Source organism: Aquarana catesbeiana, linkage group LG05 (assembly GCF_042186555.1).
Source record: "Aquarana catesbeiana isolate 2022-GZ linkage group LG05, ASM4218655v1, whole genome shotgun sequence".
NCBI classification, from domain to species: Eukaryota; Metazoa; Chordata; class Amphibia; order Anura; family Ranidae; genus Aquarana; species Aquarana catesbeiana.
Genome location: NC_133328.1, coordinates 14,195,533 through 14,213,441, shown reverse-complemented (window position 1 = coordinate 14,213,441; position 17,909 = coordinate 14,195,533).

Genomic DNA, 17,909 nt, shown 5'->3' with positions numbered 1-17,909 from the left:
GGAGTTCACTCCGGCGGTGTTTGTATTGTGTTGTGCAGGAGTATGGTTTTTATATGAAGCTTAATGTAAGTGTCGCGCTTTTGCCTCAAAAGAGCTTACAAACATTAGCCTCTGCTGCTTTCCATGCAAATAGAGGATGAAATCTTGGGCTTGTTTGGTCTTCAACTTTTTCAGCTGCCAGAGTCAAATCTTTATTAGCTGGATGTTGCCTTAGAGTTGTATTGATCTTGCCTTTTGTAGATAATGCTTTGACTGCAGCCACCCTTTGCATGTTTTTTTTTTGCTCTTTTATTTTTATGGGCTCCTTTGTCCTCAAGGCTGAACTGAAAAGGTTCTCATTTACCATGCTTCCCTCTGCAAACTGTACCTCCAGTGCTCCTATCAGGACCCCAATCCCAAACACCGCCACCCACCACCATCATTTGCAGTCGAGCCTCTGTTCCCCTGAAGACGCTTGTTAGAGAAACACGTTGGGTGGGGCTGCACATGTGTGGTAATTTTAAACTCCTTTCTTTTACTAAGCTTCCCTCCGTACACTGCACCTCCAACACTGCTGGCAGCACCACAATCCCCAAACACTGCATACAGAGAACACAACAGTACAAATGGCATCCATTTAAGTTGAGCCTTTGTTCCCCTGAAGACGTTTGTTACAGAGAAACTCGTTGGCATTTTTTAATAAATGTATATGCCAAACTCACTGCACTATGACAGTTCCCTCTGCATTTTAAACCCTTGGATGGAGCATGTGCATCCAGGACTTGATGATCATTCCCAAGGAGATCATAACATGAGTGACTGCTGAGCAGCAAGGTCCTTTACTGATCCCTGTGTGGGATCTCTCACTATGGTAAGTATTACAATCCTTTAGCATAAGCATGGCATGAAATGGTCGTATGTTTATTCACTGAGGTTGTAATTTGTTGTTGTTTTTCACTAAAGTTTGTAATTTTAAGGGACAGCGCACCTTTAACTGGTTTTCATTTTGTATGAAACTAATCTAATGTTGCTTGAAAACCTTTTTAAGAATGCGACAAAGCTACTGGAGTTGATCCTAAGTGAAGGCATGATGGAGTAAGTGCTACAGAAAGAATCCACCATAGGTGAGCTAGGAGGAACTCTTAATCAGTTTCCTTGAATTTTTTTTTTTTTTTATATTTGGCTCATTTTAATTTCTATTTTTTTTTTTTTTTTTTTTTAAGGCCCATTCCCATTTGTGTTATCACATATGTTACCACAACAGATGGCAACACGTCTTCTTTATGTGCGCACTGCAGCCCACCCCCAATGCATAAACCTTGCCTTGTGGTGCACTGCATTGCTAAAGGGTTGTGTAAATTTTTTATGCTTTTATCATTTGTTATACGTTGGCAACCCTTTCATATTGAATTGGCTTTCCTAACTAATGCACCACAAGAAAATGCATGTGTGTGAATAGACCAGGATTATTCCCTGCCCAGTTTTGAGGTTGTAACAAGTAAAAAAAAAAAAATTATAGACCTTACAATTCATCTGTATAGCCAACTGATGGATAGTAAAATGAAGAAAGATTAGGAAAACCAATTAGAAAGCGACAGTTCCTCTTTAATTAGGGTATTTTGGGGCATGTGACTTGAACTGTATACGGGTGCAGCTTTAACTTTTATTTATTTTTTTTTTTTTTAAACTCTTTTTTTTTAAATGGTCATTTTGAAGATCTCAACTTTGTTAGCGGTCCTTCCAATGGCTCTTAAACATGGAAGTTGATAGTAAAGACCTTAAGCCACAGGATAGCTCAGTGTGTAGCTACTACAGTGATCAGTATTTTTGCATTAGTTGAAAGTATTTCTACCCTAAATCGGGAACTACTACTGGCACACTTGGGAAAGGATTTTTTTTTTTTTAAATCCACAAAAAAGAAGACCCGTAGCCAGTTTTAGTTCCCAATATAGAAATCTAATTATTTTAAATCCATAAAAAAAACTGTAGCCAGTTAGATTTTTCTGTATTTGGGAACAAAAATTCTTTTAAATCCACAAAGAAAACCTGTAGCCAAGTTAGATTTATATATTGTGAACTAAAATTCTCTTAAATCCATAAAAAAAGAAAACCTGTAGTCAGTTAGATTTCTGTATTGGGAACAAAAATTCTTTTAAATCCATAAAAAGAAAACCTGTAGCCAGTTAGATTTCTATATTGGGAAAGGAAATTATTTTAAATCCATAAAAAGAAAACCTGTAGTCAGTTAGATTTCTATATTGGGAAAGGATTTTTTTTTTAAATCCATAAAAAAGAAAACCTGTAGCCAGTTAGATTTCTATATTGGGAAAGGATTTCTTTTTTAAATCCATAAAAAAGAAAACCTGTAGCCAGTTAGATTTCTATATTGGGAAAGGAAATTATTTTAAATCCATAAAAAGAAAAGCTGTAGTCAGTTAGATTTCTATATTGGGAACTAAAATTTTCTTAAATCCATAAAAAAAAAACAACCTGTAGCCAGTTAGATTTCTATATTGGGAACGAAAATTATTTTAAATCCATAAAAAGAAAACCTGTAGCCGGTTAGATTTCTATATTGGGAACAGAAATTATTTTAAATCCATAAAAAAGAAAACCTGTAGCCGGTTAGATTTCTATATTGGGAACGGATTTTTTTTTAAATCCATAAAAATAAAACCAGTAGTCAGTTAGATTTCTATATTGGGGACTAAAATTCTCTTAAATCCATAAAAAAGAAAACCTGTAGCCAGTTAGATTTCTATATTGGGAAAGGAAATTATTTTAAATCCATAAAAAGAAAACCTGTAGTCAGTTAGATTTCTATATTGGGAACTAAAATTCTCTTAAATCCATAAAAAAGAAAACCTGTAGCCGGTTAGATTTCGATATTGGGACCAGAAATTATTTTAAATCCATAAAAAAGAAAACCTGTAGCCGGTTAGATTTCTATATTTGGAACGGAATTTTCTTTTAAATCCATAAAAATAAAACATGTAGTCAGTCAGATTTCTATATTGGGAACTAAAATTCTCTTAAATCCATAAAAAAGAAAACCTGTCGCCAGTTAGATTTCTATATTGGGAATGAAAATTATTTTAAATCCATAAAAAGAAAACATGTAGCCAGTTGGTTCTATATTGGGAACTAAAATTCTTAAATATTTCTGGAATTAAAAAATCTTTGATCTTTTTTGGTTTCCTACATCATTTTCATTTGTGTAGGTGGGATAAATGTTATAATTGCCCTATGTTATCAGTGTAAACAGATTCCCATATGTAGGGGAAGGTGATGGTTTTGTTTTTGGACTTCTTTAATTTGCTGAAACGCCTTTTTAAAGCATCCCAATTACTGATTTTTAGACTATATTAGATTTTTTTATATTAGATTTTTTTGACGGGCAGTTTGCTTTTTAAATGTTGGCCTCTTAAACTAAGGACACCTTAGTCTGTTTCTAGATATTTTTCTATTTTTCATTTAATTTCCCATCCCTAAAAAAAGCTTTACCGTTCACGTGCCAGCTTATTAATGCCTGCAAAACTTCTTTCTGGGGATGGTCCTAGAATACGGCTTGCTTTTATGCTACCAAAATGCAAGTACTCCACAGTATTGACCAAATTCATAGATATTTAATAACTATATAAAAAAAAATTATATATATCAGTTATCTGGTCATTAAAAGTTTGAACTGTATTCAGTGTGAATATACATATATTAAATATAAGATTATATATATATATGAATATTTTATTTATTCAAAAGCTTTTTGAAGACCTTACTATGGTTTCATTGTGGTATTATGTCTAGTTATTAAACAATCACAAATGTCATTTTTGTAATCGTTTTTTTAAAAAAAGAGCTATTTTTCGAGTAGACACAAATTTTGTGCCTTCAGTACTTTAAACAAACAAAAAAAAAAAACCCCAAAAAAATATGAATGCATGTCTGTGTGTTTTAAGATGAATCGCAGTCATTAAGACTGAACCAGATAAACTAAGCTTGCACATAAGTTTTTTTTTTTTTTTCTATCTACATAATTTCAATAGTTCCAGGAAAAGCAAATAGCTTTATTGCGCGAGAGAGGATGAGTGAACTACTGAGCGGACAAAGCTCTTATGAGTATATTTCACGCACTGAGTCCTAGATGCTTTCTGTATTTAATATGTATTTATGACAATGTGGATATATATTGCTTTTCTGTCAAATGTTGTACATAGTTGGGTTTATTTTCCTGTGGTATTAAAAGATCTCTAAACAATTCAAGATGAAAAAATAGACACATTGAGCAGATTCATTTACAGCTGGTGGTACTTTTTTTTTTTTCTTCTTTATGGAAGGGTAAATAATTTGGGGGTGGGGGGGTTAGATTATTATTTTTTAAACTGTCCCCCTGATTTTTTTTTTTTAATTTTGGGGAGGTTTGCTGTTCTTGCACCCTTTTTAAAAAGCAACAGGAAGTGCCTTGCCCTGATGTTTTTTTTAGATTTTTTTTTTTGGTGGACCAAGCTGAAAATGTTGTCAGTTTACAATCTGAGATCACAAGATCCAGATCCAAGGAAGCTTTGAAGTTAGATGAAAAAGGGTCTTAACCTGGATGTGAACACAATCGCTGAAACCCATATCGGCCTTAACATTTTTTTTTCATCATTTTCACTAGAACATCTGAAGGTTTCATTACCTGTTTAATTTTGCCGTGAAGGTCCTTCAGAAGACAAATGCTGTCTCAGTCTCCAAATTTTGCTCTGGTATTGTCACCTTGGTCAGGGGTCTTCCAATAAAGGCTACAAGCGACCCTGTAGACCAGGGGTCTCAAACTGGCAGCCCTCCAGCTGTTGTGAAACTACAAGTCCCATCATGCCTCCGCCTGTGGGAGTCACGCCTGTAACTGTCAGCCTTTGCAATGCCTCATGGGACTTGTAGTTTCGCAACAGCTGGAGGGCTGCCAGTTTGAGACCCCCTGCTGTAGACCTATTGCATGGGTATGTGCCAGTGTTGTCTCGGGAAACCCACCCTTATGCCCCATACACACGATGGGATTTTCCGCCGGAAAATGTTCTATAGGAGCTTGTTGTCAGAAATTCCGACCATGTGTAGGCTCCATCGGACATTTTCCATCAGAATTTCCGTCACACAAAGTTTGAGAGCTGGTTCTCAAATTTTCCGACAACAAAATCCGTTAATTTCCGATCGTGTGTACACAATTCTGACGCACAAAGTTCCATGCATGCTCGGAATCAAGCAGAAGGAGCCGCACTGGCTATTGAACTTCATTTTTCTCGGCTCGTCGTACATGTTGTACGTCACCGCGTTCTCGACGTTCGGAATTTCCGACAAAATCTGTGTGACCGTGTGTATGCAAGACAAGTTTGAGCCAACATCAGTCTGAAAAAAAAAATGGACTTTGTTGTCGGAAATTTCTATCGTGCGTACAGGGCATTGGAGTGCATGTAGATGAGAAGTGGCTGAAAAGTCATCACTAAATCATCAGTGCTGATATGGTTTTCAGTTTTTAATCAGTTTTTCTCATATTTTTATCTTTTTTAAGCAGTTATTGATGGTCCATGAGGCATTGGCACAATTTCACACAGTTGGGGTTTACACACCATTTATGACGGGGTTTGATTTTGGATTCAATCTTTAAAAATAAGAATATAGCTTGGGGTCGGCCATAGACGGCGCACATTTTTTTCCTGCAACCATGGGTTGCAGGAAAGGAATTTGCTTGATTCCGCAGTCTGTGTTAACAGGGGAATCCCTCCTGTGGAGCCATTGTGTTTTCCGGGGCGGGAGAAGCTGTCCTGGCCGGGAGAACACAGTGATTATTGCTACCGGCTATAATGTTCAATCCGGAAGGCTATTTGTTCAGCCTGCCCGTTCTTGGTTCGAATCTTGGCCGGTTCCTGCTGAAGCAGCTGAGATTCGAACAGTCTATGGCTGGCATTACTTCAGTTTGTACATTCAAAGAAGCCAATATGGGGATTCAACCAACACTCTATACAAGGCAAGCTAACTAAGATTTGGCAAAATTGTCTAGATTACGAGTCTCTTTTGCATCAAGGCCAGTGCTGGATCTACCTGGACAAGGTTGTAAAAACGAGTGTCCTTGGATTAACTAAAATTGGAGATGCTAGTACAAAAAATTATACTGTCTTATGCAAATTTAAAGGTCTGTCTTTTGAAAGTAATAAGATGAACTGAATATCCTTTTTCCGTGCATACAAAATGTTCAAAGCCTTACAGTTTACATTTATCAGTGCTGTAAGGTCAGTTCAAAATAGATTCAAACTAAAAACTACCACTATATAATTTTAACAAAATGGGATATTGGCCTTTTGGTTAAACATTGACCTCTACCCTTGTTTGGTTATAATAAAAAAAAAAAAAATTTATTGTTGGGCAATAAAGTGTCCCGTATAAAATGTGAGCACTTGTACTTTAAATAGTGTTGGCATGGACCCTTGGATCTTAGACCCTAAAGTTAAAAAAAAAAAGTTTTTTTTAATCCATTTTGAGTCATGTTAAATATATATTGATTTTTGGGAGATAAAGTTAATGCAATGTGGCACTTTCGATTTATGAAATACTAGTACAGTATATAGTAATTGCATACAAGTTACAATATACATAAAAACCCTTATCCCGCACTGCTGTGCTCTACATTTAGGATTCTAACATGGTTGCTAACTTGAGAACCAGCCATAGCTTATGCCTGTAATGAACTCGGTGGTGGCAAATGTGTCTTTTTTTTATTTTTATATAATATACTATGCATATATTTTACATTATTTCTTGTGCCTTGTCCTGGGAAATGGTTAACTTAAGGGACCCAACACATTCCCAGGTGGTTGATGTTCTTTGAAATGGCTTCTGTACAAAGTATGGTAGTTTTTTTTTTATTATTTAATAAATCACAAATTAACACTTTTTTTTTTTTTTTTTATTATTTAATTTTTTTGCAAATTAACACTTTTTTTTTTTTTTTTTTTTTTATTTAATTTTTTTTTGCAAATTAACACTTTTTTTGTTCTTGGGTTTTTTTTTTTTTTACTTTAATTTGGCCAAGTGTGAAATTTTTGTTTGGGTATTCAGTTTAACTTTACAATATATTTTTCAGGAACATTGCAACATGGGAAGCAATTCAGTCATTTCGTTAAGCAGTAAAGCAACTAATACAGTAGCTATTCTGGGAGCTGTAATGCATTGCCATTTTAATATGTGCAAACTCTGATTTTACTATTTTGTAACAGTTTTTTTTTTTTTTTTTTTAACACAAAAATGTAATTTTTTTGCACCTATGACTATTTTCTATTGTGTATACTTTGTTTTGTATATGTAGATTGTTGGAAAATATAAAAATTCACATGAAAAGTTTTAAAATTTTAACATGTATCCACCAAATTGCAAATTGAATTTGCTTATATTTTAAATAGTTCCTTTTACATTTTGAGAAGGTTTAAGCTGTCCATCTGGATTATTTCTTTAACCCCCTTTTTTAAAGGCCAAAAAATGCACACTGTTTTATAAATCAGACCATTTCCCAAATCCCCATTTCCTGTTTAAGTAAAATTACACATTTATGCAAAATGTTATTGTGTCAGAAATGCTATTCCCCAGAGTTTTTGTACATTCTGAAATATTTTGATACAAGTTTAGAAGTAAATGCCTCTGCACATCTGCTTGTAGATCTGGGTGTATTGAATGTTTTTTATACTATGTATTATATTGTAATATACTTTTTTGCCTATCTTTTGGATTCCCATAGACATGGAATAAAACAAAGAAATATTAAGTGTAGATGTAAGATTATTCCCTTTAAAAAAAAAAAAAGTCAACATGATCTGATTGCATCAATTCAGCATGGTTAACATTATACTAGTACAGTTTAACGTAATTACATTAGTGATTATAAATGTTACATATTTCAATGATAAGTTAATTTAGTTTAATTGGATTCATTTTGGGGGGGGGGGGGCTTTTGACAGAGTATGACTTAATGAGTTGTAATAATACTCCTTTTTTAATATAAAAAAAAATCACAAAGGCTGTTTATCTACAATTAATATTTCCTTGTTTTATTCATACTTTACGATTTGAATATTGCAAGTACATGTGATACATAACAGGATATCTCAGACCCTTTTAATAAAGATATTTTATGTAAAGAATTGTATAGGTTGCACTTAAGTTGGATTTCAAAGCCTTTTTTTACTTTTTAAGGGAATGAATGCAGATGTTTATTTTTTTCCAGAATACAGAACGCCAGATAGACATGGGTTCCCACAGGAAATTTGCTAAATTGCAAATGTTTTATGCATTTGTTTCTAGCATTCTAATAAAACAGCGCTTGTTTTGTAGTATTAAGTATGAACTCCTCTTTCTTGTTGCATCAAACATTATGTAGGGACCATCTTGGATGGAATCCATTTTTTTTTTCCTTTTTTAAAGTTGATTATCGCCCAAATTCAATTATCAGATATTGAACCGGGATACAGTATGAAAAGTCACACAAAGTTCTTTTGCCCGCAAACACCCCCATCAAGCCTCAGTTGTTAGCACACTGATTTAAACCCTTATTTATTTTATTTTTTCCACTCATCATTCCCTTTAAAAGCTCAAATATACAGTTCAACCTAAACTGTTTTGAATATATTTGTATTTTATTTGCGTCCCAAGCTTTTTGACAGATGAAGTCTGAGTATTTTTAGTGCATTTCAAACCATTTATTAAATATTCATCTCTCCCCTTCTCCTGCCCCCTTCTCCACCCCCATCTAATGATTTGCTAAAAATGCATTAAAGATCCTAATTTATTTCAAACCATTTATTCAATTTTCATTTCCCCCCCTTCTCCTGCACCCTTCGACCTCCCCCCTCCATCCAATGATTCGCAAAAAATGCATTTAAAGATCCTAATGATTTATTTCAAACCATTTATTCAATTTTAATTTCTCCCTTTCTCCTGCACCCTGATGATTGGCTAAAAATGCATATAAAGATCATAATTTATAACAAAATTGTACAGCATATGCTCACAACAGATGTCCTTTAATAGATGCTTTGTACATTATGCATACAGACAATATTACTTTTATATTTTCCAATTTCCTTAAGAGAGTAGCTATACCTACTCAATAGAACAGGAGGTAGTTCACCTTAACCTTTCAGGAACAAATAGCCAATGTAAGTGATAAAGTAAGTTTGTGACCTTAGATGGATGGAGAGGGTTACATGTACCCAGGTTTTTAATCTGTGCCTACCCAAAGTAAAATTTTAAATACCACTGGGTAAAATATTGCCTAAGTACTTAACACTGATTAGATTAAACTCTAATATGTGCAATATAGGTGCCGCCTTCTTATCGCATCTAAAATTATGTAGGGGCTGCCATGGGTCCCACAACACCTCCAAAAATATGAATGTAGATTTCTGAATTTGGTTTGTGCACTTAGGCAGATATTATTGGTGGAGGGAGGTATGGACAAGGACATGACCACAATAGCAGATGAAGGATTAGGGAAAATTTTTGTACATTTTTTTTTAATCTCTTTGATGTCTTATGGGAGCCTAAATTATTTATCTCTACCTCATGTGTACAGCTTGTAGGTATAATTCTGAGTGGCTGTTGAGAATGTGTTTAACTTATTTAACATCTGTGTATAACAAAAGCAAACAAAAATAAATAAAATGTATTTTAAATTATAAGTTAAGCATGTGTTCTCTTTCTTTACTTTCAACCCTACAATTAATGTGTTGGATTTTAGCAATCTGTTAATGTGTGTGATATTCAGTGTCCATTCTTTTGGCTATATAGAATATGTAAATTAGGGGTTATGACTAAGGGAGAGTTTTATGCTTGTTTCAAGTCTGCATCTCAAAAGTACTAAAGTCACAGCCAGACAGTTGGCATTTCCAGAGTTGGCAATGGTAGCTTCCATATTTTGCACTATAGATTTTCATTTTAGGGGAAGACTCTGTTCTCAGCTATGAATGAGTAGAAACATTTTTTTTGTTAAAATGACCCCTAATTGAGTCGACTCCAGTAAGATTTTCTTGTAGAAAAATTTGGGGCAAAATTGAGTTCTGCAACATTGTGAACACTTTGTGCAATGTTTATTAAACACTTCAGTTCTCACACCTATATACACTTTATGGATGAGCCCATTTACTTCTCTGCTATTGGGTCTGTGTGAGGACTAGGTTGTCATTACTCAACCGTTTGAGTACCAGCCTGTGTCCCTTTATTGCCAGGATAAGGCCCCACAATAACATTTGCATATCAATGAAACCAAATAGAAATGACCATTTTACAAACACTATTCATAAACTACATGTTTACATTACAACTGCAGCTGCTTCGGTTTTAGAAAGCAAATCCTGGCTGTTCTATTGACAGCCAGGAATTTGCCAGTAAAAGGTGGGTGGGGGGATGAGGGAGGGGCCGGCCATATGCCTAAGGACCTGTTTATGTTACTGCTTATCTTCAATCCAGGCATGGTGCAGTATTTACTTAATGTACTAGTAGCTTACTGACTGCATTTTAATTATAACACGAATGTGGCTTGTTTTAAGCAATATGCAAGAATTAAATTGCAGCACTGCCACAAAAGACTTGAGACTGGGGCGGAGGTTCACCTTACAGCAGGACAACGACCCTAAACATACAGCCAGAGCTACAATGGAATGGTTTAGATTAAAGCATATTCATGTGTTAGAATGGCCCAAAGTCCATACTTAAATCCAATTGAGAATCTGTGGCAAACTTGAAAATTGCTGTTTACGGACGCTCTCCATCCAATCTGACAGAGCTTGAGCTATTTTACAAAGAAGAATGGGCAAAAATGTCACTTTCTAGATGTGCAAAGCTGGTAGAGACATCCCCAAAAAGACTTGCAGCTGTAATTATTATTATTTATTATTATTATACAGGATTTATATAGCGCCAACAGTTTGCGCACCGCTTTACAACATTTTGGGGAAGACAGTACAATTACAATACAATTCAATACAGGAAGGATCAGAGGGCCCTGCTTGTTAGAGCTTACAATCTAGAAGGGAGGGTCAAGTGGAACAAAGGGTATTAGCTGTGGGGGATAATCAGATGGACAAAATGAAAATACAGTTGTTAGGTGTGGGTAGGGTGGGCTTCTCTGAAGAGGAGGGTTTCCAGGGATCATCTAAAAGCCAATAGAGTGGGAGATAGATGATTATTATTATTATTATACAGGATTTATATAGCGCCAACAGTTTACGTAGTGCTTTACAACTTGAGGGTAGACAGTACAAATACAATACACATTAATACAGTAGGAATCAGGGGGCCCTGCTCCTTAGAGCTTAAAATCTAAGAGGGAAGGTCAAGAGATACAAGAGGTAATAACTGTGGGTGATGTGCTGATTGAGAAGATAAATGTATAGTTGTTAGGTGGGGGCCAGATAGGCTTCTCTGAAGAGATGAGTTTTCAGGGATCGTCTGAAAGTGGAAAAGTATGAGAAAATCGGACGGATTGGGGTAGAGCATTCCAGAGGATGGGAGAGGCTCTGGAGAAGTCCTGAAGGCAAGCATGGGATGAGGTGACAAGGGAGTTTGAGAGCAGGAGGTCTTGGGAGGAGAGAAGAGAACGATTAGGTTGGTATTTTGAGACTAGGTTAGAGATGTAACTGGGGGTAATCAGTGCAGTCCCCTTTATATCATAGTGCGCCTTTATATTACAGTGCAGAGAACCGACTCCCTGAATAACTCGTCACCAACTGCCCCCCCTCCCGGTCCCTGGAGAAATTGGCTTCTCAGTCTAAAATGTCCGGGCCTATTTTTTTTTTGTCCCAGTCTTGGCCTGATTCTAAGTACAATCTACAGCAGTGGCGGCTGTTGGGCTATTTTGTTTTTTTGGGGGGTGCAAACCACACCTCCCCCCCTGCTCCCGCTGGTCAGGTCACCCGCTGCACCCCCCTGGGGGTCTCACGGTCGGTCAACCAGCACTTACCACATCTAGGTTCCAGATGGGCGTCTCCTCCTCTGCATCATGACGCCTTCCGCCGTGCGTCTCATTCCTCCTCTTCCTAGCCATCCAGTAGGATCACCTGTCCTTTCAGCCAGTCGGGTGACAATCTCACAACCCGCTTCCTATTTGGCCGGGAGGAGGATCAGTGTGGCAATAGTGAATATTTATATATTTATTCGCTATTGTCACACAACTGTCACACATCTATACACTGGGGGGAGAACCTCCGGGGGAATCTAGGGTGGAAAAGGACCTGGGGGTCCTAGTAGATGATAGGCTCAGCAATGGCATGCAATGCCAAGCTGCTGCTAACAAAGCAAACAGAATATTGGCATTAAAAAGGGGATCAACTCCAGAGATAAAACGATAATTCTCCCGCTCTACAAGACTCTGGTCCGGCCGCACCTGGAGTATGCTGTCCAGTTCTGGACACCAGTCCTCAGGAATGATGTACTGGAAATGGAGCGAGTACAAAGAAGGGCAACAAAGCTGGAGGATATTAGTTATGAGGAAAGGTTGCGAGCACTGAACTTATTCTCTCTGGAGAAGAGACGCTTGAGAGGGGATATGATTTCAATATACAAATACCGTACTGGTGACCCCACAATAGGGAGAAAACTTTTTCGCGGAAAGTAGTTTAACAAGACAGATGGCCACTCATTAAAATTAGAAGAAAAGAAGTTTAACCTTAAACTACGTAGAGGGTTCTTTACTGTAAGAGCGGCAAGGATGTGAAATTCCCTTCCACAGGCGGTGGTCTCAGCGGGGGGCATCGATAGTTTCAAAAAAACTATTATATAAGCACCTGAACGATCACAACATACAGGGATATACAATGCAATACTGACATATAATCACACACATAGGTTGGACTTGATGGATTTGTGTCTTTTTTCAACCTCACCTACTATGTAACTATATGTAACCAGGGCTTTTTTTCAGGGGGAACTTGGTGGAACTCCGTTCCACCACCTCTGGCTCAGACCCTTTGGTGCCTGCTCACCACAATCACTTGTAAACACAGAAGTCTGGTTTCTTTGTTTACAAGTGACAGCTCTGCACTCTGTGTGTAACCCCCATGAACTCTGCACTCCGTATGTAATGCAATCCTGATATTTAACGCCCTTTTACGACCCTCCTACTGTTTGTGAAATATGACCACACCCACTATTTGATGTGATTTGGAGGGTGTGTGTGTGTGTGTGGTGGAGGGGTTTTGGGGGGTCTTGGTTGAGTTCCAGCACCTATTGTTTGAGAAAAAAAAGCCCTGTATGTAACTATGTAACCGGGTGGTCTCGAAGCGCCATGCTCTGCGCCCTGAGCCCACCTTATTTTGAAGCCTATTAGAGCCTCTGGCGCTAATCACGTGAGTATAAAAAAAAACAAACCACCCCGCTATTGGAATCCAAGCGTCTGGCACCCTAAATGTAGATTAGGGGGCCGGGCGCATGGATAAGGGGAGTGGCGCCCGTAATGGACGGGGCCGCCACCGCTCTACTGACGCTTTTTGCTTGAAAATCCCAGGAAATTAGAAGTTACAATAATACTCATACCAGTCCCTCTTGCAGCAATGATCACAGTCAATAGGGACACATTTTTCCCAATTCTTGTGTTTAGCAAGAATAAAAACTGAAGCTCCTGCAATGAATCTACAGGGTTTTATGCATTGCTGCCACACGGTTAAGTAAATTGCATGAATAAGTAGGTATACAGGTATTTATAATAATATCCTCTGTGAGTATATATTAGCAATTTTAAAGGGTAAGTTCTCTTTTTCGCCAAAAGATGGACTACAAATATCCACCCCTCTGGACCTCACTGCACATAGTGGCCATAATGCTCTGTGCTGCCACAGTACACAGCCCCGGAGTGAGTATCCACCATAATGCCCCCAAGGGCAAAGCTCTCATTGGTCAATGCAGTCATGTATCAATGCTGACCAATACGAAGTTGCGTCTGAAGCTTCTTTCGCTATGGTGTGCCAAAAGAAAGAAGCATTTCTCATTGGTCGGCACAGTTATGTGGTTGTGCCAACCAATGAATGCTTTCCGTTGGGAGAATTTTGATGTATATTCACTACAGTGCTGTGTATTGTGGTGTACTGTGTAGCAAGTGCTCATTGGTCAGCAAAGCCACATATCTCTGCTGACCAATGAGAAACTCTTTTTTTTTTTTCCTTCCAGGACACCTTACCGGAAGAAGGTGGCTCAGATGCACTTCTCATTGGTCAGCATTGTCACATGACTGTGGTGACCAATGAGAGAATTGGAAATTGGGAACATTATGATGGCTACTAACAGGGTTGGTGCAAGGATTTTTGACACCTCATTTTGCCGCCCCCATTGGCTCCACCCCTGACTCCGCCCCTTTCCCTAGCCCATGGGAAAAGAGGCGGCGCCATACAGAAAGCATCGGCTCTGCTTCTTCTAGCGCTGGCTCCGGTGCTACACTGCGCCTTTAATTACACTACCGGTCGGATGGATCGGCTGCCTGAGACTGAGTTAGTTACATGCTGCAGCCTGCAGAACATGCAGACGTGGAGGCAAACCAGCGGCCGTGCGCCCCTAGGCAGCAGTGCGTCCTAGGCGGCTGCCTAGTTTGCCTAGTGATAGCACCGGCCCTGGATACTCAATCCGGAGCCATGTATTGCAGTGTATGGAATGCTACACCGGCAGCATGGGATATCACAGCCACGGAATGTCGGGAGGGGTGGCCATGATATTTACAGTTAGTTCACTCTTTTCATTTTTCATGAAGGTGAACTTACCCTTTAAGTTAAGCTAGCCCAATGCTGTATGTGTTTTAATGTGTTCCTGATGAAGTGGTCCAATTCTCTTTAGTGGGTGGCCCTGTCACTTAGGGCTGGTGCTACTGCTAGGCAAACTAGGCAGCCACCGTGGAGGCAGCCACGGCCACTGATTTCCCTACTCTCCAACCTCTCCTGGGGTAGGTAGAATGGTGGGCATTGGGGTGGTGTCTCCGGGCCACTGCCGGTTTCCTCCCCTTCCTCTGACATCTAATTCCCCCTCCACTGAGGGGAGAAATTTCTGAGGAGGGGGGGGGGGTATCCATACAGCAGGGTTTCTCAACTAGGGTTCCTTGGAAGCCCAGGGTTCCTCCAGATGTTGCTAGGGGTTCCTTGAGCAATGAGCCACTTCTGCCTCTCAGATAAGTTCCCACTGACACCATTGATCTTTTTAGCTATCTTCAAGGGGGGTAATTCTTCCCAATCACCATAGGTGTACGAAGCATTCTTCCCACTAACCATCACACAAATGTATCATGAGATGTACATATAGTAATTACTAGTAGGGGTTCCCTGAGACCGTAAAGTTATTTTCAGGGTTCCTTTGCATTGAAAAGGTTGAGAAAGCCTTCCATAGAGGATCGATGAATAATGAGGCTGGACACCGATAATCTGTACTCTGCTATATACACGCCCATCTCTCCTCCCCCCCCAGCACAGCTCCTCCCATTCTCTCTCACCATCCAGGCTACCAACACCAATAATCATCACATCCTTCCACAAGTGGGATGAAGCGAGAGGGGTGGGGTCAAGAGAGGACTGGACTTAAAATCACATGAGCAAAGATGTGGGAGAAGTGAAGAATCGGGGGGGAGGAATTGACTCTCCATTGACCATCTCCATTGTTGTATAATTAGGATTGTGTGATGGCAGGAAAAGAGGCGGAGAACAAACTGTCCAATCATAAACTTTGACTCCTCCCACTCTTCAACTAATCCTTCCCATAATATATATGGTGGCCCAAATTGTGTCCCCCACCCCTTCTCTTCTAAGATCAAATCGCATGTGTCGAGAGGAGAGGGAACCACCGCCACCAAAATAACAACAACTTCCTCCACCAATCCCGACATTCTCACCAAAATAACAACAACTTCCTCCACCAATCCCGACATTCTCACCAAAATAACAACAACTTCCTCCACCAATCCCGACATTCTCACCAAAATAACAACAACTTCCTCCACCAATCCCAACATTCTCACCAAAATAACAACAACTTCCTCCACCAATCCTGGCATTCTCACCAAAATAACAACAACTTCCTCCACCAATCCCGACATTCTCACCAAAATAACAACAACTTCCTCCACCAATCCCGACATTCTCACCAACATAACAACAACTTCCTTCACCAATCCCGACATTCTCACCAACATAACAACAACTTCCTCCACCAATCCCGACATTCTAACCAACATAACAACAACTTCATGCACCAATCCTGACACTCTCAACAAAATAACAACAACTTCCTCCACCAATACCGACATTCTCACCAAAATAACAACTTCCTCCACCAATCCCAACATTCTCACCAAAATAACAGCAACTTCCTCCACCAATCCCAACATTCTCACCAAAATAACAGCAACTTCCTCCACCAATCCTGGCATTCTCACCAAAATAACAACAACTTCCTCCACCAATCCCGACATTCTCACCAAAATAACAACTTCCTCCACCAATCCTGACATTCTCACCAAAATAACAACTTCCTCCACCAATCCCAACATTCTCACCAAAATAACAGCAACTTCCTCCACCAATCCCGACATTCTCACCAAAATAACAACTTCCTCCACCAATCCTGACATTCTCATCAAAATAACAACTTCCTCCACCAATCCCGACATTCTCACCAAAATAACAACTTCCTCCACCAATCCCGACATTATCACCAAAATAACAACAACTTCCTCCACCAATCCCGACATTCTCCCCCAGCCCGACCGAGGAACCGTCAGGTACACGACTGACCTACCGCCCTTCCTCCACTGAGCAAGGAACCGACAGGTACACCAACCCTGACTTACTGTCCCCCTCTAAAGTAGACTCAGGGTGTGAGAGCTTGGAGTTTGGATGAGCGAGTTTGGGGTGGAGAAACTTGACTGGCCTGCACAGAGTCCTGACCTCAACCCGATAGAACACCTTTGGGGTGAATTAAAGTGGAGACTGTGAGCCAGGCCTTCTCATCCCACATCAGTGCCTGACCTCACAAATGCGCTTCTGGAAGAATGGTCAAACATTCCCATAGACACACCTTGTGGACGGCCTTCCCAGAAGAGTTGAAGCTGTTATAGCTGCAAAGGGCGGGGCCAACTCAATATTGAACCCTACGGACTAAGACTGGGATGCCATTAAAGTTCATGTGTTTGTAAAGGCAGGCGTCCCAATACTTTTGGTAATATAGTGTATGTATATACAGTATATTGATACCTTTAACAAATACGCACCAATGGCTACTTGTGAGATTTACAGCAAGCTGATCACATTCACAAGTATATTTAGAAAACGTTAAAAAAAAAAATAAAACTCGTGGATTCCCTTTAAATCGGCCCCATGTTGCCTCCCTTCCTGGCTCAGCGGCAATCGTTTTACGGCCAGCTTCCTCCCCGAGTACATTTGCGCTGACACCGCACTTTAATTCTTCCTGTCTGTGCCTTGTTGTGGTCAGAGCCACAAACTCTCATAAAAATTGAAAAAAAATTAACAAGCTATTACTGCGACTCGGATTATTTTTAAAGCGAGCCTTGTTGTTGAAGGCTTAGTACTTAATGACTATGTTTCATTGTGGGAAATGACTGCAATTATACTGATTTTTCAACACTGGCTTTTTGAAAATGGAAATGGCAAAGCTTTTTTAGCTAGGCACTTGTGGAAAGCGGCTTTGAAACCGCCGATGCTGCCGTAAACAGGAGTAAAGAGAGCTGTAAACCCTTCCATGCACCCAGTGAAGTGGCTGGCCTCAGGTGATACACAGAGACGGAACAAATACTCTTATAGTTGTACCCGTTTATCTGCAGCCCTCACTTCTCTACAGCGTGCTAAAATGCAAATTTTAAGCAGCATCTCTGATGCCACACATTACACAAAATAGAGCAGGTAGCTGAGTGTAATTTGAGATGTGAG